At 56.4% G+C, this 27,306-nt stretch overlaps 1 long non-coding RNA gene across 2 annotated transcripts; it reads right to left on the bottom strand.

The window, feature by feature from the left end:
- Window positions 1-3,061: 3,061 nt before the first annotated feature.
- LOC119843846 lies at window positions 3,062-22,334 on the bottom strand. Of its 2 annotated transcripts, XR_005289061.2 has the most exons (5): window positions 22,160-22,334; window positions 21,909-21,990; window positions 21,247-21,288; window positions 15,933-16,041; window positions 3,062-15,160 (listed from the first exon to the last, which is right to left on the bottom strand). It is a non-coding gene; the product is annotated as an uncharacterized LOC119843846 (long non-coding RNA). The 2 variants fall into 2 exon arrangements; XR_006275879.1 differs by lacking the exons at window positions 21,247-21,288; window positions 21,909-21,990; window positions 22,160-22,334 and having other exon boundaries at window positions 15,933-18,556.
- Between the last annotated feature and the right edge of the window lie 4,972 nt (window positions 22,335-27,306).

Genomic DNA, 27,306 nt, shown 5'->3' with positions numbered 1-27,306 from the left:
AGGCTGCCAGACGTATAGAGGCAGGCAGTGATGACATGGGGGCAGGCTCTAGGGGCATGAGGGCAGGCACCAAGGACATGGGGGCAGGCTGCCAGACGTATAGAGGCAGGCAGTAAGGATATGAGGGCAGGCTCCAGGACATGGCGGCAGGCTCCAGGCATACGGGGGCAACGGGGCGTATAGGGGCAGGCACTGTGCACATGGGGGCAGGCTCCAGGTGTATGGGGGCAGGCTACAGGCATATAGGGGCAGGCACCAGGGGCATGGGGGCTGGCTCCAGGGTATGGGGGCAGGCTCCAGGCATATAGGGGCAGGCAGTGAGGACATGGGGGCAGACTCCAGGGTATGGGGGCAGGCAATGGGGACATGGGGGCAGGCTCCAGGCGTATGGGGGCAGGCACTGGAGACATGGGGGCAGGCTCCAGGCATAAAGGGGCAGGCACCGGGGGCATGGGGACAGGCTCCAGGATATGGGGGCAGAATCCATGCTGGTTGCAGCTCCAGTTCTGGGCACATACGAGTTTCCCTACGCCTGCTGGAGGAGGCGGGCGGCCAGAGCGCCGTGCTGCTGGTGCTGTCGTTTGGAGCTGCCAGTGCCAGGCTCTGTAAAACACACACGTCCCCTGGCGAGGGGAGCCCCCGTCTGAGAGCTGGAGCCGGGGCAGAACAGACCCTGGGGATCCGGAGAGGGGGAGTCACTTCGCCGTCTGCTCTGTTTTTACGATGAGATCAGCGTGCTGACCACAGCGTGTGTCGCCAAGGCCTGGGCCCAAGAGTGGTACCTTGTGGCCAAGGCCCTGGCGCCTGGGGCCGTTCGCAGCTCTGCCGATGCCTGGCTGGGTGACCCTGGGGCTAGGGTTTGCTAATCACACAAAACCCAATACCCTAGCCCCGCCCCTTCCATGAGGCCCCACCCCCTGCCCTGCCCCTTCCCTGAGGCCCCGCCCTCCGCTCTCTACATTCCCGCTCCCTCCCTCTCCTCCACCCACACTCACTTTCACTGATTTTGGCTAATAGGAGAGCGGAGCCGATGCTCAGGGCGAGGGCAGCGAGCGGAGCCCCTTGCCCCCCCCCACCTAGGAGCTGGATCTGCTGCTGGCCGCTTGTGGGGCACAGCGCGGTGCCAGGACAGGTAGGGACTCGCCTGCCTTAGCCCCGCAGCACCACCCGGTCAGTGGTGCTAACTGGAGCCGCCAGGGTCCCTTTTTGACCGGGTCTTCTGGACGAAAACCGGTCACCTGGTCACCCTACCTGGGGCATCACTGCATCACTCAGCTCCCCGCGGCTCCACAGGGACAAAATCCTTCCGCTCTCTGCCTGGCCTCCTGGGAGTGCAAGATCTGTAGCCATGTGTGTCTCCCCCGTGTCTGCGCCCCCCACTGCCAGGGGGCCCAGGGCTCAGTGCTATGGGATCGCAGATCAGCAGCATTCATAGGGTCAGGCCAGCAGGAGCAGATTGATTTTCATTGTTCCCGGCGCTGGCTCCAACCAGACAGCACCCCCCACCGTGCCGAGCCTCGCAGGCCCCTCGGGTCACTGTGCTGGCACCCCCCTCCCACAGTGCTGCTCTCCCCTGGCGTGTGTGCCCCTTGCTTTGCTGCATGTTTCTCCCCATGAGGCAAGGCTGAGGGAACTGGGATTGTTTAGTCTGCGGAAGAGAAGAATGAGGGGGGATTTGATAGCTGCTTTCAACTACCTGAAAGGGGGTTCCAAAGAGGATGGATCTAGACTGTTCTCACTGGTAGCAGATGACAGAACGAGGAGTAATGGTCTCAAGTTGCAGTGGGGAGCTCTAGGTTGGATATTAGGAAAAACTTTTTCACTAGGAGGGTGGTGAAGCACTGGAATGGGTTACCTAGGGAGGTGGTGGGATCTCCTTCCTTAAAGGTTTTTAAGGCCCGGTCTGACAAAGCCCTGGCTGGGATGATTTAGTTGAGGCTGGTCCTGCTTTGAGCAGGGGCTGGGACTAGATACCTCCTGAGGTCCCTTCCAACCCTGATCTTCTATGATTCGATGACCTTCCCTGGCTCTGGCCCCTTTTCTCCCCACATCCTAATAGCTCCCCACCATCCCCACCCTGCCCATTCCCATTCCCACCCCCAGCCCAGGCCTGGCTGTTGCAGACAGACCCCCTTCCCCAAGGTGTGATGGTGACTAGCAGAGCAGGTGCCATCCATGCTGCGGCTATGTCCCGCCTGTCAGTGTGCGGAGGGGGGGGGACACCAGGCTGGCCTGCCCCGGTGGGTGCTCCACATTCACAGTGGCTCACACGCTGCCCGTCCGGCTGCCGGAGGCTGAGATGGTCCTTTAGCGGATATAGATTGCCCTGCGTTGGCCTCTGGGCGCATTTCGCTGCTCTGGGGCCGCGCGCTGGGCACCCCCGGGAGCTGGAGTCAGCCCCCAGCACGTGCTGAGTGCCCTTGGCTGTCACACGCTCGCCCCTGCCACCGTCCCTCTCGCTGTACCGGCCATAGCTCAGCCATGTCTGAGACACTGGCCTGCCCGGTCCTGCTGCTGTCTGTGGGGCTGCACCCTCTGCTCACGGTTACTGGTTTGGGGCAGGTCCCGGGCCCTGGGGAGCTAGTCAGGCCCAATCTGGCCTGTTGCCCTCTCGGCCCAATCCTGCCCTGACCTCACTGGGGTGCAGGCTGTCAGAACGTGATAGCTCTGGGCCTGGGGCATGTCCATCTCCAGCTTTTTTTCTTGGTCCTGATGTTAACACCTAGGGGTAGGCGTAGCAGGGCTCACAGGGTGGGTGGATTCAAACCGCCCAGCCGGGCCTCAGGTTCTCTGCCCTTGGCTCCTGCTGCAGCTTCAGTAAGAGATTCATTGCTGGACCACACGCAACGATCTCTACAGCTGCAGTGGTCTCCTGGGGCTTTCCGGTAGCTGGGCCGTCCAGGTTCCCGGGCCCAGCATCTACACAGCGCTCGGGCTGACGCACAGCAAACCCCAGCCTGGCTGCAGCAGCAGCTTCCTTCGCTCTGCCCCTTCCTGCTGGGAGGGAAAGGGGGCAGAGAGCACCCACCGTGGCGCCACACAAAGACACGGGGCTGCACAGGCATTTGCAGAGTTGACATGTTTAGAGTAGACGTTACAGGCTTGAGCCAGTGGTCACAGTCCATCGGGAGCCCCAGGCACACATACAGCCAGGGCTCTTCACAGATCCGCGGCACGTCTGCTGGCGCTGGTTTTACACTGCGGGCAACACCATGGGGCCAAGAGCCTGCTTCTCCAGAGCCGCACAAAGGCCAGTCCCAGCTGCGTGATGTTCTCTCCACAACCCCTCTCGGCCCCCCTACCAGGCATCAGTCTGACGGGGCTGCGGGAAGGGCCTTGGGCTGGATGCACTGGCCTTTGGGGCCGTGCTAACTGGCCAGGCTGTTAATTCTGCTTGGTGCTGGGCTGCTGGGGGATGCTGTAACTGACTGGGCTGCAGGGTGCCAGGGCTCGTCACCCACAGCATTAGTATTATACAGAGCTAACGCTCCATGAAAGTGAGATGCACAGCGAGGGGCAAATCTCTAAGGGCTGAGGCTGTAGAAATACTCCAGGGCTTCTGGGGACCTGACCTGAGCTGTCCACACCCCATGCAGATCTGAGCTGGCAATCTCATGAAGCCAGCCTGCCTGCCTGCCATTCCAGAGCCCCAGCCATTTCAGATCCAGTCCTGTCCGGAGCACAGAGACACAGAAGGGAAAATACAGGGAACCAAATTCTTATACCCAGTTCTAGTTAAAGTTCACCTTGGGTTCAGGCCAGGTTTGGGTCGGGCATTATTCTACTGGCTCCAGGTCACCCAGCCTATCAAAGGCTTTTTCCTGTTACTTGGAAAAATTAGTGTCAGTGGGATCCACTTGATTCTTTTCCTCCGGGAACCGCAGCCCCAGACTCTTTTCCCCAGGTTTGCTTCTAGGAAGCATAGTTTAGCCTCTTGTCCTCGCAGCTCTGCAGGCATGTGTGCCAGGAATGTGCTAGCATTTAAATAAGGCAGCTTTGCATCTCATTTCTCCACAACTCCCTTTGCATCGCTGCTGCTCGTAGACCTTTGTGTGGTACAGCTCTTCTGAAACAGGTTCCTGACCAGTGAATAAGAACAATTGTATCTGAACTGTTCAGGAGAGCATGCCATCAGCAAATGCAGTCATTTCCACGGGGGCGGTCTCCATTCCCCACACGAGCAGCGGCCCACGGCAGACCCTTCAGGGGAGTGAATATCCGGAGGAGGAGAACAATCTGGTTCTGCTAGCAACAGGTTTCTCTTTGCTTTGGGTTTTTTATTATCTTAATTTTTCCCCTAGAGCCCTTCCATTTGGAATTCTATGGGCCTCGCTCTGCCTCCTGGCTGACCCTACCCCGTGAGTGAGCACGACTCAGAGAGTAAAGGGGAGAGGGTCAGGCCCTGGTTGTTCCCCACTTGTCAAAGGCACCCCTTGCTTATGAGATGCTTCTGCAATGGGAGTTTTGCTTCTGCTGTGCAAGAGAAAGGAGCCCTCCAATGCCCAGTGAGAACCAGGGCTAGAACCGGCCCACACCCACCTACAGGTGGGTCTGCACAGAGACACAAGGACCTATGGCAGAGGATGAAAGGTCTGAGGCTTATGGCGAAACCGCAGCGATTAGATCATGAGACCATAAAGCAAAGGCCTGTCCCGAGTGGCCCAGTGCCCTCTAAAGGTGCCACTGTACAATACAACAGGCTGAAACAAACCAAGGGGCCATGAGCCCCTGGTGCTGCTCCTGGCTTGGACCTTTAGCTCTGTAACAACTGTCCCAACACAGGCTGGCAGCGGTGACTGGACCTGGGGCCTTCTGCACAAAAATCCCAGGCCGCTACTGCCTGGGCAGAAGGAACAAGCTTAGCAGAGAGCGGCTTTTATCCTTCTCGAGCACCAGCCGCTAGAGGGAGACAGTGCACACGCCGCAGCTGCAGGATGAGGCCCAGTTGGGGCCTGAGCACCCTGACGCCAGTGGGAGCCAGCCAGAGCTGCGGGCGCCCGGCACCACTGTGAGCCAGGAGTGCAGATACCTGGAGGTGTAGCTAGCAGCTGGGGCCGATGAGTTTTCGGGTCTTTGCGGACGTCCTGCTGGAAGGCCTGTCACTTCCTGGGGCGGGGCAGCTGTTGGGATGCATGAGTTTCCGATCCCGCTGGGAGGGATGGGGGGAGTGAACAATAACCAACCAGCCCTCGGAAAGCCAGCCTCTGCCCCCTCCTCCGGCCTCCGTCCCACTGACCTCCTGGAGTAAGGGACTATCAGAGGGGAGCTCAGGCGGCCGGAACTCATTCATGCATCATTATCCCATCCCATGGGGCAGCTCACTCAAGGCCACCCAGCAAAGCTGGGGTGAGAGGCAGGGCGTTCCCGCCCCCAGCCCTATTGCAGAGCCTCTTACCCACTACAACACCCTGTCCAATCCAGCAGGAAAAAGCACAGGGGTCGGGCTGCAGCCAGGGCCAGCAAAGCAGGGCAGCTGCCCACGCTGAGCAGTGAGAGGAGCATGCGGCTCTGGAGGCTGCCCGTGGTCTCGTGTTACTGCTTCCTCTGCAAGGTGCTGGCCAGGCCGTTAGTCCATGTGCTCTGGAAACCATCCCCTCCAGTGAGCCCCCGTCCAGCAACCGCCACCGCCCGGTCAGACACCAGCCTGGCCTCGAACTACAGCAGACCTAGGGCAGGAACGCAGCCCCCGTCCAGCCCCACCATCTCATGCAGGTAGCTTAGCTCCAACCCCTTCCTGAGCCTCACTAACGCCTCTCCCCAGGGGCAACCTGCATTGTAACCTGTCTCTTGGGCAGCCCCCACTGATTGCAATGGAGCCCTGTGCAGGCAGCACGGTCCAGCTAGCTCAGCCACCCTCCGCACCAGGGCCCTGCGAACCAGACACCAGAGTAACAGTTACTATCAGTGTGGGAGCAACACACACGCACAGAGCCATTGCACACACACGCACACACAGCCATCAGAGATACACACACACAGAGCCATTGCACACACAGGCACATGCACACACACACAGAGCCATCAGACACACACACACACACACATAGCTATCAGAGATACACGCACAGAGCCATTGCACACACAGACATGCACACACACACAGAGCCATTGCACACACAGGCACACAGAGCTATCAGAGATACACACACACAGAGCCATTACACACACAGACACGCACGCTAACACAGAGCCATCAGAGAGACACACGCCACACACACACACATAGCACCATCAGAGAGACAGACGTGCACACACACACATACACACAGCACCATCAGAGAGACACACAGACACAGCCTGGAGAAATGGCCCAATGGCCTGGTCTGAGAGGCTACGGAACAGTCTCCCAAGGCAAGGGCTGGGTGTGCCATTGCCTGGATCACTGAAAAGCCAGCAGGCTGTAATGTGCAATAGGGAACAATCAGGACAGAGGGAGACGTGACCAAACAGGCCCCTTCTGTCTCCCCTTTCTGCGAGGAGCAGTGAGCGGTTTTGGGCCCTGTGCTTAGCGCAGCTGCAAGGAAGGGAGCTGTCTCCAGGCTGCCCAGTCGAGGCAGTGCTGGGCCTGCAGCATCCTCCCCAAGATTTAGACTGCTGTCTCACTGGTCTGTCCATCTGTCTGTCCGTCTCCCCTCACACGCCTATTCACCTGGCAGTGGCCAGAGCTCTCTGGCTCTAGAGGGACTAGGGGCATCCCTCCCTAGAGGGCCCCATTCTACCCAGGAGCTAAAACCTGAGAGCAGCAAGGCTGTGGGATGGCAGGGATCCCCCCCCCCGGCCCCCGGAGACTGTGGGGCAGCCCCTGGGGGTGCTGGCAGCAGGGTTTGTGAAACCTGAAAGTGACAAGCTGGGGCACGAGCTCCCTCTGTCGCCTCCTGGTCTCGCTCCCCGCAGGGAACATCAGACGCTGCTCACCCCTGGAAACGGGGGCTGCTGGGCCAGCCCTTCCAGACTGTGTCTCATCACCATCCATCCTCCCCAGCCCTGGGGCTTCTGGCTCTCAGACTTCCCCCCTGGGCCTGCCCACAGCGACTGCAGGGCAGGGGAGAGGAGCAGTCCTGGGGGCTGTCACCTGCTCTGACTCTCCTGTACCCAGGAACACAGGACTTGCTGCAGACAAGCAGACAAATGGCCCTTCTAGGCTGGTTCCTGCCTCCCTCAGCCGCCAGCGTTACCTGGCCCAAGTGCCCTTGGCGGCAGTGAGGTGTGCGCGGCAGCCATCCCGCTGAGCCCAGCACTGGCCACTGCTGGAGCCGCGCGACGGGGCACCGACGCAGGGAGAGCTCTGTGCCTAATCCACCGGGGTGAGGCCCAGAGAACAGGAGCAGGGGACTCTTGGGAGTCTGCCATCGCTTGCTGGAGTGACCCTGCCCTGGATCTAAAACCTGGTCAACCTCGGCACGCTGGGAGATCCCTGCTCCCAGATGTTGGAGCTTGAAGTGCTGTTAGGCCAGATAGCCCCTGTCCTGAGGAAGGTCTGCCCCGGGCGGCACTGCTGCCTGCCCCAGCTCTCCTGTCCCTCATCTCCAGGTTCCTAAATGCTCCCCTGGGCCCCCTCGTTCATCCCCTCCCTCCTCGCTCACAGGGCCAACTCCTGGGGGCTCCTGCCATCCCCCCTTAGCTGCAGGTTTTCACCTCTCCTCATACACCAGCCCCAGCTCTCCCCTCAGCTCCCTCTACGTGCTGCCCAGCATCGTGCCAGAGGCCGGTCACGCCCTCGTCCCCAACGTGATGCTGCCGTGCAACATCCCCCAGCTCTCCGGACTCCCTGGGAATCCATGTCGAGCCCAGAAGGCATGGAGCCCCACAGCCCCTGGAGGGAAATGGGGGAGCCCAGCCTTGTGACCCGCTCTGGGGGATCGCTGCCTGCCTGGGGGCTGAGAAGCAGCACAACGCAGGACAGGAGCTGGGTCTGGAGCGGCGGCTGCTGGTGACCCCCATGTTCCCTTGCCACGCTGGATCCCTGGAGTTGCTGCACTTGCACAGACAGGGGGGCAAATCTCTGCCCCTACCCAGCCAGAGATGGGAAGCCACCTGAACCCAAAGGACACCCGGGCGCCAAGTAGGGAACATGCGCAGTGACAAGGAGCGGAGCAACAGAGCCAGCCAAGCAAAGCCGCCCGTTCTGTAAGAACCCTTTCATGTGCTCCCTGTCCCTGCCCTGCATCGCTGCTCGTGGCAGCCGAGGAGCTTGCCGTGCAGACGGGAGCATACTTCTCCTGTGGAGACTGCAGTCTTCCCAGCGGCTCCCACCCCTCAGGCCCCAGGGTTCCAGCCTGTGCAAACCAACAGACCGGAAGAGCAGGGGACCCAGAGAAGGTCAGGGAAGCTTCCAAATGCCGAGTCCCACAGGGGTTGGCACAGACACAGGTTTGGCCTTTGGGGCTCACGTGTTCCACTCATCTCCTGGGATGACAAATCCAGCCTTTTAGCACCTGCTGCCTGGCGGACTGGTTAGGTCATGAGCAGCGGGGGAGGCTCAGGTCACTGAAAGCTGTGATAGACACCATAACACAACAGTGAGGGGCTGGCCAGCGGTCAGGCCCAGGCTCTGCCAGCCCTTCCAGACAGTGTCTCAGCCGCAGCTCCCGCTTTGAACACCACCGAGGCTGAAATGCTGGTTCCCTGGTTGCTACATTATCCTGGGCAGATTCTCGCTCACCTGCAAAATAGGAAGGTTTCGCTTTCTCTGCCAGGCCTTGTGCCAGATCACCTCGATTTAACCTAGCTCGGGTTCACCGTGATCTGAGCCAGCCTCGCTGTGCCCAGGCTGAGCCTGCATGCCCTCCTTCCCCTGGAGGGCCCCATCCCAGCTGGGCAAACCTGCATCGCTGTTCACACTGATCCAAGGCAGCCAGATACTCTACCCTTTGCAGTACCCCGAAAGGGCAAGGCGTGCTCGCACCTCAATTTGGGGGTGCATCACAGCCCCACTCTCCAAGGAAGCACATGGAACAACAGACCCCCAAACCCATTCTGAGCCCAGCCCTGAGAGAGGTTTTAGTATGTTAATAAAGCAGGGAGCAGTCAGGGCCGGGCAGCCTCCTGACTAGTTAGTATGTTAGGTAAAAATACACCAGCCACGTCACTGCCACACTCAGACCCGGAGAGATAATCGAGAGGAGGCAGCCAGGTTAGTGGCGAGATCCCCAGCAAGTCATTAATATCAGCCTGAAAGGAACAGGTCATGGTGTTTAGTACAGAAACACACAGGGGTTAAAGGTGTGTGGGGGGGTCTGCTATAGAAACAGGCAATAAACTGGCATAAAGACCGAGTCACGCTGTGGGTCCTTCTCCAGCTACACATCTCAAGGCAAAGCAGAACAGCTGTTAGCAGTTAGACAGCAGAGAAAGGGGAGTGAGCACCGGAGCGTCTCACGAGCAAGACAGGCTCCTATCACTTACAGGCCAGATCCATAAAGCACTTGGGCAGAGCTCCTCTTGGAGAGCACCCACACCCAGAGAGAAAGCGATTGCTCCTGGTTGCAGAGTGCACCTGTCGGTCTGTCTGTCCGGGCGGACACTCTCCTCCTGTGAGTTCTGCTCATCGGAGTGTCACAGCCAGGCTGCTCCCAAGTGGGGGCAGTTCAAGGAGAGGATCTCGTGTGTAGCCCTCGGCCACGCTGAGATGCACAGAAGGGGCAAACTCACCCCTCCCTGTCAGCGGAGCTAACAGCGGGGGAACGGGGATGGGTGCTCGGTAAGCCAGTAACATGCTGCATCTGGTCCCGCTCTGCCCATGGACTGGCGCTGTTCTCCTCTCTGCCTGCACCCCCTCCCTGTTCTCACTGTGCCCTCCTCTCACTCCTGCCATCTTCCCCCCGAGCTCTCTGACCTCTGCCTACTGGCTCTGCTCCCTAGTTGGGGGAGCTCTCCACACTGCCCTGGACCACTGTGATCTCCCCAGCTGAATCTCACCGGGGCATCTCCCTTTGCTCCCCCGCCCATGCACGACTCTCCATGGAACATCTCATGATGATGCCAGCCCCACACACACGTTACATTATCACCCCTGCCCCAGCTCTGAGCAGCGATGTTCTGATTCACAGCCCCCTGCCTCTCCTGCTACCCACATCTCCTCAGCCCATTAGCCACGTTCTGTTGGCTTGGCACCTTCCTCCCCCCGGAGCAGTGCAGGAGGGACCCACTGCCTGGCCAGGTACCCTGTGCTGCAGGCTTCATGCATAGCCTTTGGGGTGGTTAAGGGCGTCAAGTTCCCACTCCATCTATTATCACTGACTGATTTAGGAATCGGGCCTTTGCCTTCAGTATTTAAGTGCAGTTCAAAGGACAGCAACCAGCATTGCTCTCCGTCCATGCAGGGGTTAGGTTAGTCCTGTTAATCACCGCAGGCCCCCTGAGGGGATGCTGGTGAGCTAGCGGATATTCCTGGTTTGCATGCCAAAGACACAGTGGATGGGCAAAACCCTGTCGCCTTTACTCTGGCAAACTCCCAGAGAAGGCAACAGGAATGCAGCCCATGCAAGTGGAGTGAAAGCTGAACAGAGACCTCACAACTAGGCCCAATGTTAGTGCATCATAAAATATGTTAAATGCCTCGAAGGCAGATTTCCCTCTAGACAACATGTCCTGTTCCTCTCCCTGCCCCTCACCTCCCATGCTCTCGAGTTAGTGACCAGGAGTAAGTACAACAAGTGCCAATCAACCAGATAGGTTCAGCCCCTCGGCTCCTGGCAGTTAGGCACTCGAGGTTGGCAACTGCTTTCCACATGCATCAGTGCCAAAAGGAAAACTGTGGAGATCCAAAGAAACTGAGTCCTGGGCCGGCACAAGCTGAGAGCGCCCCATGTCCGTCCCAAAGCTCAGGAGTAACAGGGGCACAAAGGCTGATGTGAAGGCCATTCCCAATGACAGATGAACCAGGCAGCATTCCAAGCAATTCAAGAGTTTGGGGTACAGGTGGGGACTGCAGTTTCTTAATTGCTTTTTAACAGGGTCTCTCTGCAAACTAGCTTCAGCAGACCTTCTGGCAAATACAAATTACAAAGTGACTGACCAATATGTGAAACATGCCACTCCAAGCCATTTTATAAAGCCTGTGAATAGCATTGTTTTCTCTTAGCCTCATAAAGTTGATTGAAAAACAGTGGCCTAATTTTCAAAACTCCTGAGCAACTTCCTTTCTCATTGCACTTAATGGGAGTTAAAGATGTTCTGCTGTTCTGAAAAAAAGAACAGCCACATAATAGAGGAGGGTCGTTTGAACAGGGATCTGTTAGAGGGGTGGGGGAACACCTGTCCATTCATTTGTCATGGTGAATAGTATTAGAAAGTTAAGGAGCTAAAGAGTGTATGTTAGTAGCATATAGAACCAACTAAGAAGAGATTAGTACAAGCAGTTAATAAAGAGCCACATGTCATAACCAGAGAGTGCATCTTAGTTCAGGAACAGAACTAGGAAAGAGAAATGGAGAGAAAAGCAGCAAAGGTTAGTTTGTTTAATTCAGTTTGGAAATGTGTTAGTAATAGGAGAGAGAGATCTAGTGACTTAAAAAGGAACTGAAAAGCTTTTGTCAATAAACCCAGTCTAGGATCCCTAGTCAGCAGCAGAATCCACATGCAGACTTCAGCATTACAGACAGAAAGACCCTGGAAAATCAGCCCTTCCTCTAGTGACCTGCCAAAACTGGCGAAGCAGCATCTGTCTTTCCTCTGCGGGTGTTGTGGGAGTTCTAGCACCAACAGCAGAGCAGAGAGTGCGGCTCTCTGGTGTTCCTGGAGCGCTACCCCATGTTGCTGGGGAAAGACAGAATCCTGTACTCAGGCCCTGCCAGGTACACGGAGCAGCAGCTCCCCACCGATTCCCTCGCTGTGTTTGTAATGTTTGACAGTGCACATAGATTCTGTTCCTGGGGCGGCAACTTGAATGACTTCTTTGCAGATGTACTTACAGAAGCTTTTCCGTTCCCCTTTAAAGGCAAGGTTGCTGTCCCCAGTTAGTAGGAGGTGAAAGAGGACGGGTTAGTAGTGCATGCATTACAGCCAGTTAGTGGGTTAGTTCGTTCGCAAGTAACTTACTCCACGTTCCAGCGGCATTTGCAGGCCTTGCTGGGGGGCAGAGTCTGTGAGGGCAAGGAGATCTTCCTGGGTTAGTATGTTAATAACTTAGCACAGTAATATACATGCACAATGCACCAGTTAGTCCCACTTGCTGGTGGGGGATGCACCTCCTTGGAGTTTAGCCCATGCTGCTGTCATAGGCCAGGGGCAGCTCCTGGTATCTGTCAGGAGGAGATGCCTTTGGGCTATCAAGCCGGGATGTGGAATGTGGTTGGCTCATTATTCTGAGGCTAGAACTGGCCTGTGTGACCCTAAATAACCGAACTGGAGAATAAAGCACTTTGCAAACGCAGCCCCTAGCACCGTCCTGGCCTAGGAGAGCGCTCGGCCCCTCCTGCTGCCATGCACCCCTGTGCAGAAGCGTCTACACAGCTACCAAGCCAACGCGCTCCCCTCACTCACACCAGCTAGAAGGGAGTCCTGCCCCCAGCTCCAGGGCAGATGAGAGTTAGGCTATTTGGGTCTGTCTGCACTGCCCGCAGCAGCGAGCCTCCGGCCCGGGTTTGCAGGGCTCACGCTGGCACTCGCTGTCTAGCCAGGGCTTTGGTGTGACATTTGGTCCTGCTTTGAGCAGGGGGTTGGACTAGATGACCTTCTGGGGTCCCTTCCAACCCTGATATTCTATGATTCTATCTCAGGCTGGAGCTCGGGTTCCAAAGCCCACCCCACTTCCTGGCCTTCAGAGCCTGAGCCCCAGGCCAAGCCACATGGCAGCCCCAGCTCCACCAGCCTAAGCCTGTTGATCGCTGCCACAGGCGGTGGAGACGGGCCGGGAGTGACCGAGCTGAGGAGCTGGCCAGCCCATCAGAGCTAAATGCGTCCGATCTACTGGGCAGGAGTATGCCAGAAGAAGCAGAGGAAGGAAATGGGTAACGGGGTTAGGAGAACGCTGTGAAATTGCACTAAGCTGATGGCTGGGGCAAAGGCCATGAGCTGGCAGCACATCAGTGACAGCTGGGCTGTTGGAGAGACAAAGCTATTTCTGTCCCGGTCTGAGTAGCTGCTGTCTTGCGAGCAGGGGCCCAGTAGGGAAACAAATGGAATTCCAAAGAACAGTGAAGATCTGTCTTCTGGCTCTCCCCCACGGCCTGACCATGAACCCGGCAGGCTGGGCGTATTGAGGATGCTTGGCTAGGGGGCTCTCCCCAGCATGCCCATGGAGCAGCACAGAACCACAGTGAACAACCAGAAGAGACTAACTGCAGCTGTGAAGCGGGAGAAGCAGAAGGTTCCTAGCTAAGGCAGGCTCCATCTGTCACATGCACTAGGGAATGTCTCAGGGATGGGAAGTGAGAGGGAAAGGAAACAACCCCCTGGAACCAAACGGGGCCCTCTATGCCCCCACCAGGCTCCCTCGGCTCCTCTCTCGTCAGCAGTAGGTAGATACAGCCAGGAGATTCCATCCCCCCTGCTCTACTGTGCTGGCACACATGGGAAATAGCTGGACTCGCTCGATGCAAGCTCCCTGGCGCAAGGCCCTCCATTCTGGCTTCTCGGATCGTTCCTCACTGAACGGGAACACACCTGCAGCTAATTTTGCTAAAAGAATCCCACCTGCAAGTCCCACCACCGCACCCCGCCTGCAGAAGCTGCTCCCTGACCTCCCTGGGGCGCGCTCCCACCTACCTCCCAGCAGCAGGAAAGTGCTGATGTTACGTTTTCCAGGGGAACACGGCGCTTGCTTAGCATGGTGATGGAGGAATGTGGCTCAGGGGAGTTCTGAGGGGTGGCATTCCCTCCCGCATGCTCCACGTTGCTCTTGGAGGCTGACAGGTTTTTAAACACACAGCCCAGCACACAGGCATCGGGGCAAGCCAATCTCCCTGAGGCACTCTCCCCTTATTACAGCTGCACAGGACAGACATGGCAGAGAAAAGCCCCAGAGCGTCGCCTGCAGGTGATAGAGACAATGCGCAGCCTGGGTCCCTCTGAGCCCCGAACTCTGGCGCTGACACGAGGAGATCACACCACACAAGCCTCTCTGGGGACTCAAGGAATTCAGAGCAGGATCGCTGGCCCCCACCCCAGCTCCATTGTTACTGGGCTTGGCACCGTTCACAAAAGGAACATTCACCGGACCAGAGAAGTCATGGCATGAGCCGGTGACAAAAGGCCAGTGGAATGAACTTGTTCCTTAAACTCCTCCCACCGCCACCATTTCCCATTCAGTATTTCCAGAGCTACCACCACGGCCAGGTGATCCCTCAGCTCCTAGCACCCCGGTATATCACTCAGGGGCAGGGGAGCACCCCAGCGAGCCAGAAAGGCTAAGCACCATCATTCATGCAGATCGGGCGAATGCAGTAGCCTGCACCAGCGCTGAGCCTAGTGGCAGTCTGTCCTCTCAGCCGCGAGGATAATCTGCAGATGGACACTACAAACCCAGCCCTGCCCTTCTGGCCCACTGCCCCAAGGGCGGGGTGGGGGAGCCCTAAGGAATCGGTTCTCTTTCTGGGGGAGGTTTCAGACAAGCATGAACTGCTTTGGCATCATCCCCATTCGTAAGCATCTAGAACATTCCCCAGCCCTTAACTCTTGTTCTCCTCCCGAGGGAACTAACTCTGTGAAAGGGCCGAGGCATCGGGATTTGCACTGGCTTGGAGAAGTGACCCTGGCAAGAAAGCCTTAGCCACGCTTCGTCTCAGAGCCCTCTCCCACTGCAAGCCGTCTACCCCTGTGAAAGGGGGGGATGCACTGGGCCGCAATCTGTCAGGCAGTCAACACGCACAGGCTGACATGTGGCGTTTGCCACAGTCTCAAATCTTCTGGGTGTCGTCACTAAGCAATACCTTAGGCAGAGTCCTGTGTGTGCTGCTCCCGCAGCTCCGAGCAGGCAGCCTCATGACTACACTCACAGCCAGCCCAGTCAGCGTGATCCTCCCTGGAGCCACACTGGCTCCTGGGGATTTGTGGCAAAGAACAGAAACCCGCTCCCCATGGTGCCAGTCTGAGGTGCTCTGACTCACTGCTGCCCCTTCCTTGCCAGGGCACCGCCACAGCGCTGCCATCGGGTCACCAGGACTCAGGAATCCCACTGGGGAGCGAGATGGCGCATCCCTCAGGCAAACATCTGGTGTCTCTGCAAAGAAGGCAAACGAAGCTGTTAGATCCCACCAGGTGCCCTGCTCCCTTGTCCCGGTCAGTGCAGCATTAGGGCACTCTCTGCAGCGGAGACCTGGCCCTTTCCACTCTCAGAGAACTTTCCAGGGTTAACTAACGACTCCTCGTCTCCACACCAATCAAAGCGGAGTCCCTGGTAGCTGCAGAATCAGATCTCAGAGAAGATGGCCAAGGCTGCAGAGGGGCGTGAGCCTGAGAGGCAAATTAGAGCTCAGAGGCTGCTGGGCCCCAGGCCTGTGCTCAGACCTGTCCAGGCTTTGAGTCCTGCTCAGAGCAGGTCGCAAGGCCTAGGAAAAGGGCTGGACAAGGGCATAGGGAGCTGCTTGTCAGGACGGCCGCAGAGCAAGTTAAACTCCTGCCAGGCCAGTGGGAGTTTGGGAAGCGCAGCCCCATCCAACAAGTAAGGGCAGGGAAGGCTCTCCTCCTGGGCTTCTGGACGAATCACCTGAGCAGAGCCGGCAAGCTGGCGGGCGTCATTCGAACTCCACCCCCTCGCGTTGTGAGGCACTTTGGCTCAGGCACTGTCTCCCTGGGAAGGGCTGCCCAGCACCCCAGGTCACTCAGGAGCCACTTCTCATTGCCATGGGAATGTTCCTCCCCACTCAGGCCTTTGCCAGGCTGGAGGGGGACCCACGCGGTGCCTAGGCCTGATGCTGCCCTCTGGGAGTCTGGCCACCCCACATGCCAGCTGCATGCTAGTGCCACTGTGCATGGCTTGCTCCGTGTCCTACCTGGTGCCACTGGCTATAAGAACACTGTAAAATAACCCCCCATCTTGTCTTGCTGCTCCGGCCGCGCAGGGGACTGTGTGTGAACAGACCTCAGGTCAGTCATTAGCAGCTGCAAAAGAAAGCAACCAACACAGCAAAAGAGAACAGCATGCGGCACCTTCCACGGCCACCCAGCTTCCCTGTTCCTGGGGTCCAGGTGGCACCAAAGGGAAGCCTCGCACTAATAAGCACCCCAGCAAGACAGTCTTGCCTGCGATGCTCTACCGCCCTGTGGGAAACGGGGGCTCAGAGGAGACTATGCCAGAGGCTCCCCGTCTCTGGGCTGAGCTGGTGCAGGGGCTATAGGCTCCTCTTCTGGGCAAGGTGCTTTCAGAGGAAGCTGCAGAGCCTCTTCTGGCTACAGAAAGGTCCCGCACTGGCTCTGTCCCTGGGGATATAGAGATGGATAGACTGCAGTCCTCTGGGGCCACCCCCACCCTAAGCTAGGAGAAAACATGACAGCAAAGACACTACTGGACTAGGAAGGGGGTGGCTAGTGGCGCCGTCCCCATGTCTGCATGCAAGTCCCCTCCAAAGGAGCCCCTTTGGCTTGGGCATCTCCAGGGCTAAGGCATGCAGAAGCCAAGCCCCTGGCTTTCTCCAGAGTCGCTCGCTGTCTCATTTGATCAAATCCTCTTAATTAGAAATGGTTTCTGCCAGCGGCGCGTGCGGTGTCAGAGTGCGGCTCACTGGGTCACTCGGGCGCTGGCTGGACTGGCTTCCATTCATGACTCAGGAAGGAGCCAGCTTTACATTCCGAAGGAGAGAGAAGATGAAGGTGGAACACGAGCTAATTGGGGGTCGTAGCTCTGAGCCATAGAGTGCTGGGCATGCTGCAATGCTGTGCTCTCCCTGCTGTCCGGCTGCATAGCACGCCCCGGGGGGGGGGGGGGACGACACAGGCCTGATGGGGGTGAGGGGCAGGGCATCGTGTCTTCAATTCAGGAAGAGCAAAAGCCTGGCTCCCCGCGTGCTGCAGGAGTCACTTTGCTGACACTGCTTAACCAAAAGGAGATGATTCCCAGACACCAGCAGCTCCTCAGTCAACAAGCCAGCCCCTCATTGGGCTGGATCCCCCACTACTTGTGCCATGATCCAGAACCCGTGCTCATGGTCATGCCTTCCTACAGGGCTACTCCCACTAACACCTGCATGGCACGTGCTGCGGTGATTCACACTATCACAGACAGCAATAAAAGGAACCATGCCTGTGCCCTGGAAGAGGGAGCCAGCCCTTAGTCTGGGGTGTGGAATCTGTACAAAACCTGATTCTCTGCAGGAAAAGAGGAGGGTGGGTCTGGAACCATTCCGAGATAGTTGTGTATCTCCATTTGCTGCTGCTGACCGCTGCCTAGATTTCCCTTGAACTAGCTGCTTCCCCACCTGATGTGTGTGTGCACCTGTGTTGTTTTCAGGGCTGACTAGATTGTTAAAGTTGGTCCAAATTTTCTGAATTTCAATTTTTCAATTACATTTTTCATCAAAATTTGATTTTGGGGGGAAAAAAAACAAAAAAATTTTTTTGATGCAATCAGGTGTTTTGACCACCTCTAACTTGTATGTACATTTGCACAATGTGTGTGTCTCTGTGTGATCTGAACATGGGGACAGGTGGGGCAGAATGCCAAGAACCATTGAAGCATCTTTTCTTACACTGTGTCCAAAGTGATGCTGAAAAAGGACCCATTTCCTCTTTGTGTCACTAGGAGACAAAGCCATAGACATCCTCCATTGACCACCAGCACTGAGCTCACTTCCAGAGGACAACGGACCTTGTGCTAGTCACTTGGGGCGGAATCTAGCTCCCAGGAAATTACCCCTAAGCCACCTGCAGCTTCTTCCCACCAGCAGTGCTAGAAAGGAGCCTCTTCGAGTTTCCTGGAGCCATGCACAGCTACCCCTAGTGTGTATATGAAAGAGGCATAGAAAGTCCACACCAAACAATTACCCATTTCAGATCATAATATCCTAACCTGCCCCGCCTCATGCACTCCTTGAAATCTTCACACTCTGAAGCTAAAGCTACAGAGAGTTTGGGTCAGATTCTGATCTCAGTTACACGAGAGGCTTCATCTTCAATGGAGTTACTCTGGATTCACCCCAGGATACCTGGGACTGGGGTCTGGCCCCACCTTTGTATTTAGCTGAAATACAGTCAGCTGGCAGCAGCCATTAGAGTCAGACTTTGCTAACAATTTGTGTTCAAAATCAATATGAACATAACAAGAGCCCTGACTAAACCCCTCTGGAAATGGGCAGAGACGACTGTAGCGCAGTCTCTGATGGGATACAGCTGTCAGCTAGTTATTATTACCGCTAACAATTAGCCGTCTGTATGAAAATGGCTCTCCTCAGGAAGCCCTGGCATGCATGCATTTGCTGAACACCATGCACTGAAGATAGTCCATAGGACCTGGGGCCTTCCTCGGGAGTCCGTAGGAAGGTTGTCTGCACTGCTAGAATAGACATTTTTATGGCTGACTTAGAACAACGCTTCCTCAGCTCTCGTCCCCTAATGCCCCTACTCTACTTGCGCTACATTGATGACATCTTCATCATCTGGACCCATGGAAAAGAAGCTCTTGAGGAATTCCACCATGATTTCAACAATTTCCATCCCACCATCAACCTCAGCCTGGACCAGTCCACACAAGAGATCCACTTCCTGGACACTACGGTGCTAATAAGCGATGGTCACATAAACACCACCCTATATCGGAAACCTACTGACCGCTATTCCTACCTACATGCCTCTAGCTTTCATCCAGATCATACCACTCAATCCATTGTCTACAGCCAAGCGCTACGATATAACCGCATTTGCTCCAACCCCTCAGACAGAGACAAACACCTACAAGATCTCTATCATGCATTCCTACAACTACAATACCCACCTGCTGAAGTGAAGAAACAGATTGACAGAGCCAGAAGAGTACCCAGAAGTCACCTACTACAGGACAGGCCCAACAAAGAAAACAACAGAACGCCACTAGCCATCACCTTCAGCCCCCAACTAAAACCTCTCCAACGCATCATCAAGGATCTACAACCTATCCTGAAGGACGAGCCATCGCTCTCTCAGATCTTGGGAGATAGACCAGTCCTTGCTTACAGACAGCCCCCCAATCTGAAGCAAATACTCACCAGCAACCACACACCACACAACAGAACCACTAACCCAGGAACCTATCCTTGCAACAAAGCCCGTTGCCAACTCTGTCCACATATCTATTCAGGGGATACCATCATAGGGCCTAATCACATCAGCCACACTATCAGAGGCTCGTTCACCTGCGCATCTACCAATGTGATATATGCCATCATGTGCCAGCAATGCCCCTCTGCCATGTACATTGGCCAAACTGGACAGTCTCTACGTAAAAGAATGAATGGACACAAATCAGACGTCAAGAATTATAACATTCAAAAACCAGTTGGAGAACACTTCAATCTCTCCGGTCACTCGATCACAGACCTAAGAGTGGCTATACTTCAACAAAAAAGCTTCAAAAACAGACTCCAACGAGAGACTGCTGAATTGGAATTAATTTGCAAACTGGATACAATTAACTTAGGCTTGAATAGAGACTGGGAATGGATGAGTCATTACACAAAGTAAAACTATTTCCCCATGCATCCGATGAAGTGAGCTGTAGCTCACGAAAGCTTATGCTCTAATAAATTTGTTAGTCTCTAAGGTGCCACAAGTACTCCTTTTCTTATTTCCCCATGGTATTTCTCCCCCCCACCCCACCCCCCACTGTTCCTCTGATATTCTTGTTAACTGCTGGAATTAGCCTACCTGCTTGTCACCATGGAAGGTTTTCCTCCTTTCCCCCCCCTGCTGTGGGTGATGGCTTATCTTAAGTGATCACTCTCCTTACAGTGTGTATGATAAACCCATTGTTTCATGTTCTCTGTGTGTGTGTATATAAATCTCTCCTGTTTTTTCCACCAATTGCATCCGATGAAGTGAGCTGTAGCTCACGAAAGCTTATGCTCTAATAAATTTGTTAGTCTCTAAGGTGCCACAAGTACTCCTTTTCTTTTTGAGAATAGACACAGTGGAAGCCAGTAAGAAATGTAGCACAGGATTTCCCGGCATGGGGCCGTAAGATGGAGGTTGGGTTCTCTAAAGGTAGCTAATTGCGCTGTTGCCAGTGAACTGAGAGCTTTAGCACACTCCCTTTGTTGGGCCATAAGTGGAGTGTGTTCCTGGGAATCGAGTGGAGAGAATGAATGACAGCGTGCTGGTGGCAGTTAACAAAATGTTCCTTTTGGGCACCACTGAACTGTGCTTTCTGGTTGCAGTCTTGGGCTGCCTGTTGGCTTTTGTATACATTGGTTGCAGGGAGCTTTAGCTAGTGTAGCATGCGGGAATGTGGCAGATGTGAATATGCAGCCGTATTGTTCAGGTTAAGCAAGGGATAAACAAAAAGAAAGCCAGGACTGAAGCCCAGCTTTGCACTCTGCAGGAGCAGAATGCACTAAGGAACAAGAGCCCACCCCACACGAGTCATGTCATGCGAGCAGCCTGTGTGATGAGTGGAGGTGAGCAGAAGAGCAGAGTGGGGAGAGAGAATGGCTTTCTTCAGGGTGGAGTTAAAGTCACTTACACACCATGATTGCTAAGATTCAACATTCTGGGCATTCAGTGCTGTTCTACGCTTCCCCTGTCTGGGCATTGCCCCTCACTCTGCCACAGCAGGACTTTGTATTCCTTCATTTTGATTCCTGGCGGAGTGTGAAATCTGAATTCAGTCGGACGTTACTGCACTCCAGGAGTGGCTGAGTCTGGCTCTGAAGCAAGCCTTTCTTTGCCTATTGCACTAGCCGGGCATTCAGTAACTAGTTTGATTATGGCCTTTGATGTATTTTTAAGAGAGGCAGATCAGGGGCATTCCTTAGGGTTTTGAGAAGCTGCTAGGAATTAAATATCTCATTATTTCTAGACTTGCCTTGATTGTCAGGGTTGGGTTAGATTTTCCAATGCAAAAGGTGGCAGAGCAATAATGGGTGTGAAAATGGCACCCCAAAATGCTCTATGGTAGCATCTGTCAGATTAACTCTTTGCAGGCAGGAACGGATGTACTAAAGTCCCCTTGATAGGCTGGACTTTCTCTGCCCTCTTCCGCGTCCCTGTCCCTTTCCCCCCAGCATTGCTCCTAATTCCCATATTTTAGAGAAAATGGTGGTTTAAAGGCAGAGAACTAAACCAGTGTTTTTACTGCATTCCCTTCGGGAAGCATTGGAAATGATGCAAGGTTCCATTTACCTGTCTTAAACCCTATTCTTGATGTGGATCAAAAAGATGCTTCTGGAAAGAAAATACAAACAAGTGGCATATCAGTTAATCTGAGCCCTCAGCTGCTCAGCGCTGAAAATGGAGCCCTGCATCCGCCCAGCGCCTGCCTAGCTGTGCTATTGTTCGGCAGGAACTCCGTGCAGACGGGGCCGGTAATGAGGTTAGGAAAAGGCAATGACAACGAACAACTGATCATTCCACTTAACAAAGGAGTCAGCGAAGGCAGAGTGTGCCCTTAGCCTCCTCACACTGCAGTGAGGCTAGTGTCCGTTTCCCCACCAGGAATGACTCAGAGATAGATGGGAAATAGCAGGGCACCGAATGGACATTTTTGGTGATGAACCAACGAGCTGAAGGCCAGTTCCCGCAGGCCCCTTTCCAAGGTATGTTCCCATTTGCTAGGGAACAGCTGCAGGAAAGTCCCCCTTTGGTTTCCACACCGAGTTTTATCAATACCTAGTTATCGGAGTGTCTGTGTACACGCCACACCCCAGTGCTGGCGGTGCCGAGAAGCTGGCAATCTGGGGACAGGCTGAGTCATGAGAGAAACACCATGACAGAAGGCTGTGACCAAGGGGAAGGGGACCATTTCACCCAGACAAAAGAGAAAACCAAGATAAGAGCATCCTCACCTGATTGCCATGAGAAACCGCAACGCAGGGACCCCGGGCTGGGCGAGATGTTGGCTGGTGTACAAGCCTCTTTGTGCTGGAGCTTTCGAGAGAAAGAGAGAGAATCCCTGGGTAAGATATTACCATGCAAACTCCACCCCATCTTCTCGACAGCAGCCCCCAAGCAGCGCTGCTTGGATGGCGCTTCCTTATGGCCAGGAATCTGCTGCAGCTCCAATTAAATTTTAATGCTGAAAATGCAGCCAAGTCACCTTCACTCCTCCTGCTCCTTGTGCAATGTCCCTCCCCCCGCGTCCACGCCTCTTGCTGAGCTCCCCCGACACGGGGCAGGCGTGTGCCAAGCACGGGGAGGTGCCCTGCACTGAGTGCTCACAGGCTGGGTGCTCCGGGGTGTGGGGGACTGGGCCGCGGCTTGAAAATCCTGAACCATTAATGTCTAAGTGAATAAAGGGAAACCACTGAAAAGCTCAGAATCATCAGCCCATCTGTAGGCTGCTGAATGGGCTGTGTCGGAAACCAGCTGCTGGCTTATTCAAAGCGGGCACTTATTCACCTTCTGCTGGAGCCATCTGGGCTGCCATGGCAACAGCAATCCTAGCAGGCCTGGGGTCAGCTCCCACTCAGGAGGGGGGAAGATCCGACACCAGCCCCATGGCTCATGAAGGCTGCCGCGCCCAGCCCTGCTCTCGTAGCCCGTAGCCTGACGGCTGTGCTGGCTAGCAGCTGTGCCAGGCTGGGCAGCCACAGAGGGGTCCCTGGAGGGTGCCAACGTCCTGGGATAATACACTCGCCCTGCCCTCCCCGATAACGCCACTGCTCCCCTGCTCCCAGGCTGCAGGCCGTCTTGCCTTCGCTATCTTGTTCTGGGAGTGGCTGGCCGGAGCTGGGCCAGCCTGGGAGTGGGGGGGGCACACTTGAGGGGCCTGGCGCTTCCCTAGACCTGCCCGCTCTCTTGTGTCTGGGGAGGTTGGGGGCTGTGCTTTCCATCCAGCCTGCCCTCTGCCTGCAGGGAGACCCGCACGCAGGTGGGTGATGCCTGACTCGGGCACAGTGCAGGGCTGGGAGGGCCACCCCTCGCCCCCCAACCTGCCCGGACAGCACAGTGAGCCCCAGCTGCTCTAGTGGGATTTGCCCATGGGTGCTGCTCACCCAACACTGGGCCATGGTGGGACGCAGATGCCCACACCAAGGGCCATATGGCATTAGGATGGGGGCAACTGGGACCAGGCCCTGGCCAGCTCCATCACAAGCCCTTACACTGTGGTGCTAATGCTGTGAACCTGGCTGGGCTCTGCTCTCTGTGCTCGTCACCCTGCTGTCCTCTATGCTCCTGGTCCCTCCCACACACTCTGTGCTTCCTCCCCACCGTCACTCCGGCCGCTCTGCATGCTGACCCCCCCAGAGCAGCCTCACCCCCGAGCTTTGAGCCATGCTCCCAGCACTGGCACTGGGAGGGTGGGTGCAGACCGGGCCCTGGCGCTCATGCTCTGAGCTGTCTCACCCTGAGAGCCCCTTGGCAGAACGGTGGCACCCAGTGTCTTGTGCCTACAGTGTTAGCTGGCCTGGGCCAAGTGGCCAGCAGCATCTGAGATTGAGCACTGCATGCTGAGGGCTCCACATAGTCTCCCTCCGGTGTAAATTAGGTGCAGCTCTTGGTCTCCTGGCAAGTGCCAACGCAATTGTCAGCGCGTGCAGGCTGCTGCTGCAGCATGCCAGTGAATGCCAGCCTGCTGTGGCTGCAGGGCCCCTCGGGGTATCACCCCCGCCCCAGCACGTCACCACCCTGCAGTTTGCTCCCTTCCCAGCATTCAGCATGTCTGCGGAGAGCCCCAGTGCTGTGGGGAGAGACACACAGATCCCATCGTGGGAGCCGGGCAAGTGGTGTGTGACTCAGAGGAGGGTGGGATCGCCCGAGTCGCGCTCCCTCCAGCCAGGCAGAGATCATCACTGGGCAGGAGTCGATCTGAATTGGGTAGCATCTAAGTGTCAGCTTGGCTCCAGTGCCTCAGCAAGACGGCCCAGCACAGGGAGCCTTCCGGGCCACCCTCCTCTCCCTGCTGCTCCCGCTAACAGTGTGCACAAGCAAAGGGTGCACCTGCTCCCTGCGGCAGGCTGCCTCGGCCTCGCTAGGGCCCGGCAGGGCCTGCAAGCAGCCAACGGCAGGAGGGAGAGGAGGGCCTGGGTTTGGGATCAGCTCCACTCTGCAGCAGAGAGGACAGAGCTTTCTCTCCCTGCAGCAGGCAGCTCGCCAGGCCGTAGCCTGCTCTGCTCTGGGAAGTGGAGCCTGAGTCGCTGCCCTGAGCTGGCCTCAGAACTGGAGAAGGAGGGTTCACGGGCTTGACAGGACCCTGCGCCCCAGCTAACCGGCCAGACCCAGGGAGCGCGGACGGGCAGTTTTCTCCCTCCATGCCCGGCTGCCATGACATGACTTTGGTGGGTCTCAGCCGAGCTCCCACCTCTCAAAGTCCAAACCCGCCCTTAGCCCAGAGGAAGAGCCTTTCTTCAGGAATGCTGAGGCCCGGGCCGGGAGTGCCTCCGAATGGCTGGCAGAGAAGCGGGGCTCCTGCAGGGATCCCTGCTGGGGACGGCTGCCCCTCCCCCAGGCTGCCAGCCTCTCTCCTTCCACCACCAGCACATCTGCCTCTGCCAGTGAATTATTTACAAATGACTCCTGCACTGCCCAGGGCCCCAATAAATCTTAATCTGCCTCTGCCCCGCTCTGCTCCAGAGAGCCCCAGGGGCACTGGAGCTAGCAGGATCCCTGCAGGGAAATCCAGCTGGAGTTGGAGATAATTTGCAAAGTGGGAGGCTCTGGCCAGGCTGAGCAGCTGGAGCTGGGGAAGAAAGGGAGAGAAGTGAAAAGTCCAGGCAACGTCCCGCTAATAGCAGTGTGGTGCTGATGACAGCCCCTGTGCCCATCTTCCCTGATCCTGGCACATAGTGCGCCAGGGAGCAGGGCGAGCCAAGCTCAGCTCGGAGCCTCTGCAGACGGCTCCGGGACAGCCTGGGGCGCTGTACAGCCATTGGGGTGCTGAGAGCAGGGGCTCTCCCCAGCCCCACCCGGTGCAGAACGGCTGCCCAGCTCTTCCCCCCACCCAGTGCAGAACGGCCGCCTGTCCTCCCCCAACCCTGTATAGAGCAGCCACCTGCACAGCTGGCCTGACCCCGCCTGGGAATGGCAGGCTGCTGCCCGACCTCCTCCGGCAGCTCCGATCAGACACATTCCTCTAAGGGCTGTGGAGCGTTGCTGTGCCCTGCTCAGGAGCTCCTGCATCCTCTCCGAGATGGGCCCTGGTGAGCACGGATTCCCCTGTGGCGATGTCTGCACTGCAGGGTAAGGCCAGGGTTCGAACTCAGGCTCAAACCTAACACCCTTCCGTCTACACACTAATCGCTCACTCCAGGGTCCCAGGACCCCACAGGGATCAAGTGTCTGAGTCAAGCCAGGACCCAGGATTCAAGCCTGATTGCTTTGCAGTGTAGACACAGCCCCACAGGACTCATGCTCTGGGAGTGGGCCAAAAGTGTCCCACAATCCCACAGACTGACGTGCTTTGTCCTCTGGACAGTCAAGTTTGGTGGATGGTCAAGTTTTCCCACAGTGCCCCATGAACAAAGGGTCACATCTGGGGAGGGTGCTAGGTTAGCGCCATTCCCAGGCGGGGTCAGGCCAGCTGTGCAGGTGGCTGCTCTATACAGGGTTGGGGGAGGACAGGCGGCCGTTCTGCACTGGGTGGGGGGAAGAGCTGGGCAGCCGTTCTGCACCGGGTGGGGCTGGGGAGAGCCCCTGCTCTCAGCACCCCAATGGCTGTACAGCGCCCCAGGCTGTCCCGGAGCCGTCTGCAGAGGCTCCGAGCTGAGCTTGGCTCGCCCTGCTCCCTGGCGCACTATGTGCCAGGATCAGGGAAGATGGGCACAGGGGCTGTCATCAGCACCACACTGCTGTTAGCGGGACGTTGCCTGGACTTTTCACTTCTCTCCCTTTCTTCCCCAGCTCCAGCTGCTCAGCCTGGCCAGAGCCTCCCACTTTGCAAATTATCTCCAACTCCAGCTGGATTTCCCTGCAGGGATCCTGCTAGCTCCAATGCCCCTGGGGCTCTCTGGGTGGTTGGACTCGGGCTCACACAATACAATATAGATGCTGAATCCTCCGGGTTCAATGATTCCTAACCTGGGGTTACAAAGGATCGTAGATGCTCCAGGCCTGGGTTAACAGACCCAGCATCTGCTGACTCGAGTTCTGCTGTCCTGAGGCTTACACTGCAGTGTAAACAGACCCTGTATGTGTGTGTGAGAGAGGGAGTGCACCTCGGGGCGGGGGGGGTGCATGCCTGTAGGTCAGAACATGGGAGGGTGGAGGTAAGCTGTGGGTAAAGTACTTCAGGATGAAAAGTGCCATAGAAATTAGTGGAGCTGTCCGTGGTGACTCGCGCCCGCAGGCATGGTTCTGCAGGGTAGGTGCTGGTGGGAGAGAGCGCCATCCTGTGGCCAGGGCGGGAATTGGATGGGAGACAGGAAAGCATGAGGAAGGTCAGGGAAGAGCCGAGAAGGAGCCACCTGGGAGGGGCTTGCAGTGATTACCCAGTTGTATCGTCTCAGTCCATTCAGAGGCCTGGCACCCTTGTCAGAGACCCTGCAGAGTGAGCGGGATGCCCTGTTTGGAGCACCATGGCCCCAGTCACTGGGCTCTGGCTGAGACACATCATGGTTTCATGCGGTTCAGAGTCTAAAGCGAGGAGCCCAGCTTCATCAGCATCAAGCCAGGGGTTTATCCTCGGCCCCACAAGAGCAGAAGGGGAAAGTGAAAGGTGGGGCCTCAGGCAGAAGAGGAGGGGCCAGGGGCTAGCGTCCCCCAACGGCTGGTTCACTGGCCACCCATGCTCCTTTGTGTCCTAAGGAGGGGAGGCCCCCTCTCCCTAATCTACCCGCAGGTCCCATGCTACAGAGGGATCTCTACAGGGCTCACCCAGCACATGGCACAGGCTGTCATCTGTGGGGCGCAGGAGGCTCTGCAAGCATTCATGGACCCACAGCTCCCTGAGAAGGTGCCACTGTCAGCGCACAGGGGGATGCGGAGAGTTAGTGCCAGAGCTGGGGATAGGGGGGCTGATTCTCAACCCCAAACAGCAGGTAGGGCTGGCCAGGAAGCACTTTTCCTACCCTGGAAAAACTTTTGAAAATTTGAAAAATTTCCCCCTCCTGAATTGGGATGAAAAGTCAAAATCTTGAAAGTTGTATGAAGTGACTCTCTGGGAACAAAGAACTTGGGGTCAATGGAAATGTTTCTTTTGAATATTGACCTTTTTGATTTTTAATTCTTGGTACTACAATTAATTTACATTTCTAAAGGAAAAGTCGTTTTGAGGCAAATGCAGAGATTGTGTTATTCTGACAGTTT

This window comes from Dermochelys coriacea, chromosome 15, assembly GCF_009764565.3.
Source record: "Dermochelys coriacea isolate rDerCor1 chromosome 15, rDerCor1.pri.v4, whole genome shotgun sequence".
NCBI classification, from domain to species: Eukaryota; Metazoa; Chordata; order Testudines; family Dermochelyidae; genus Dermochelys; species Dermochelys coriacea.
The sequence above is the reverse complement of the archived record's forward strand: the minus strand, read 5'-3'. Positions and strand labels throughout refer to the sequence as shown.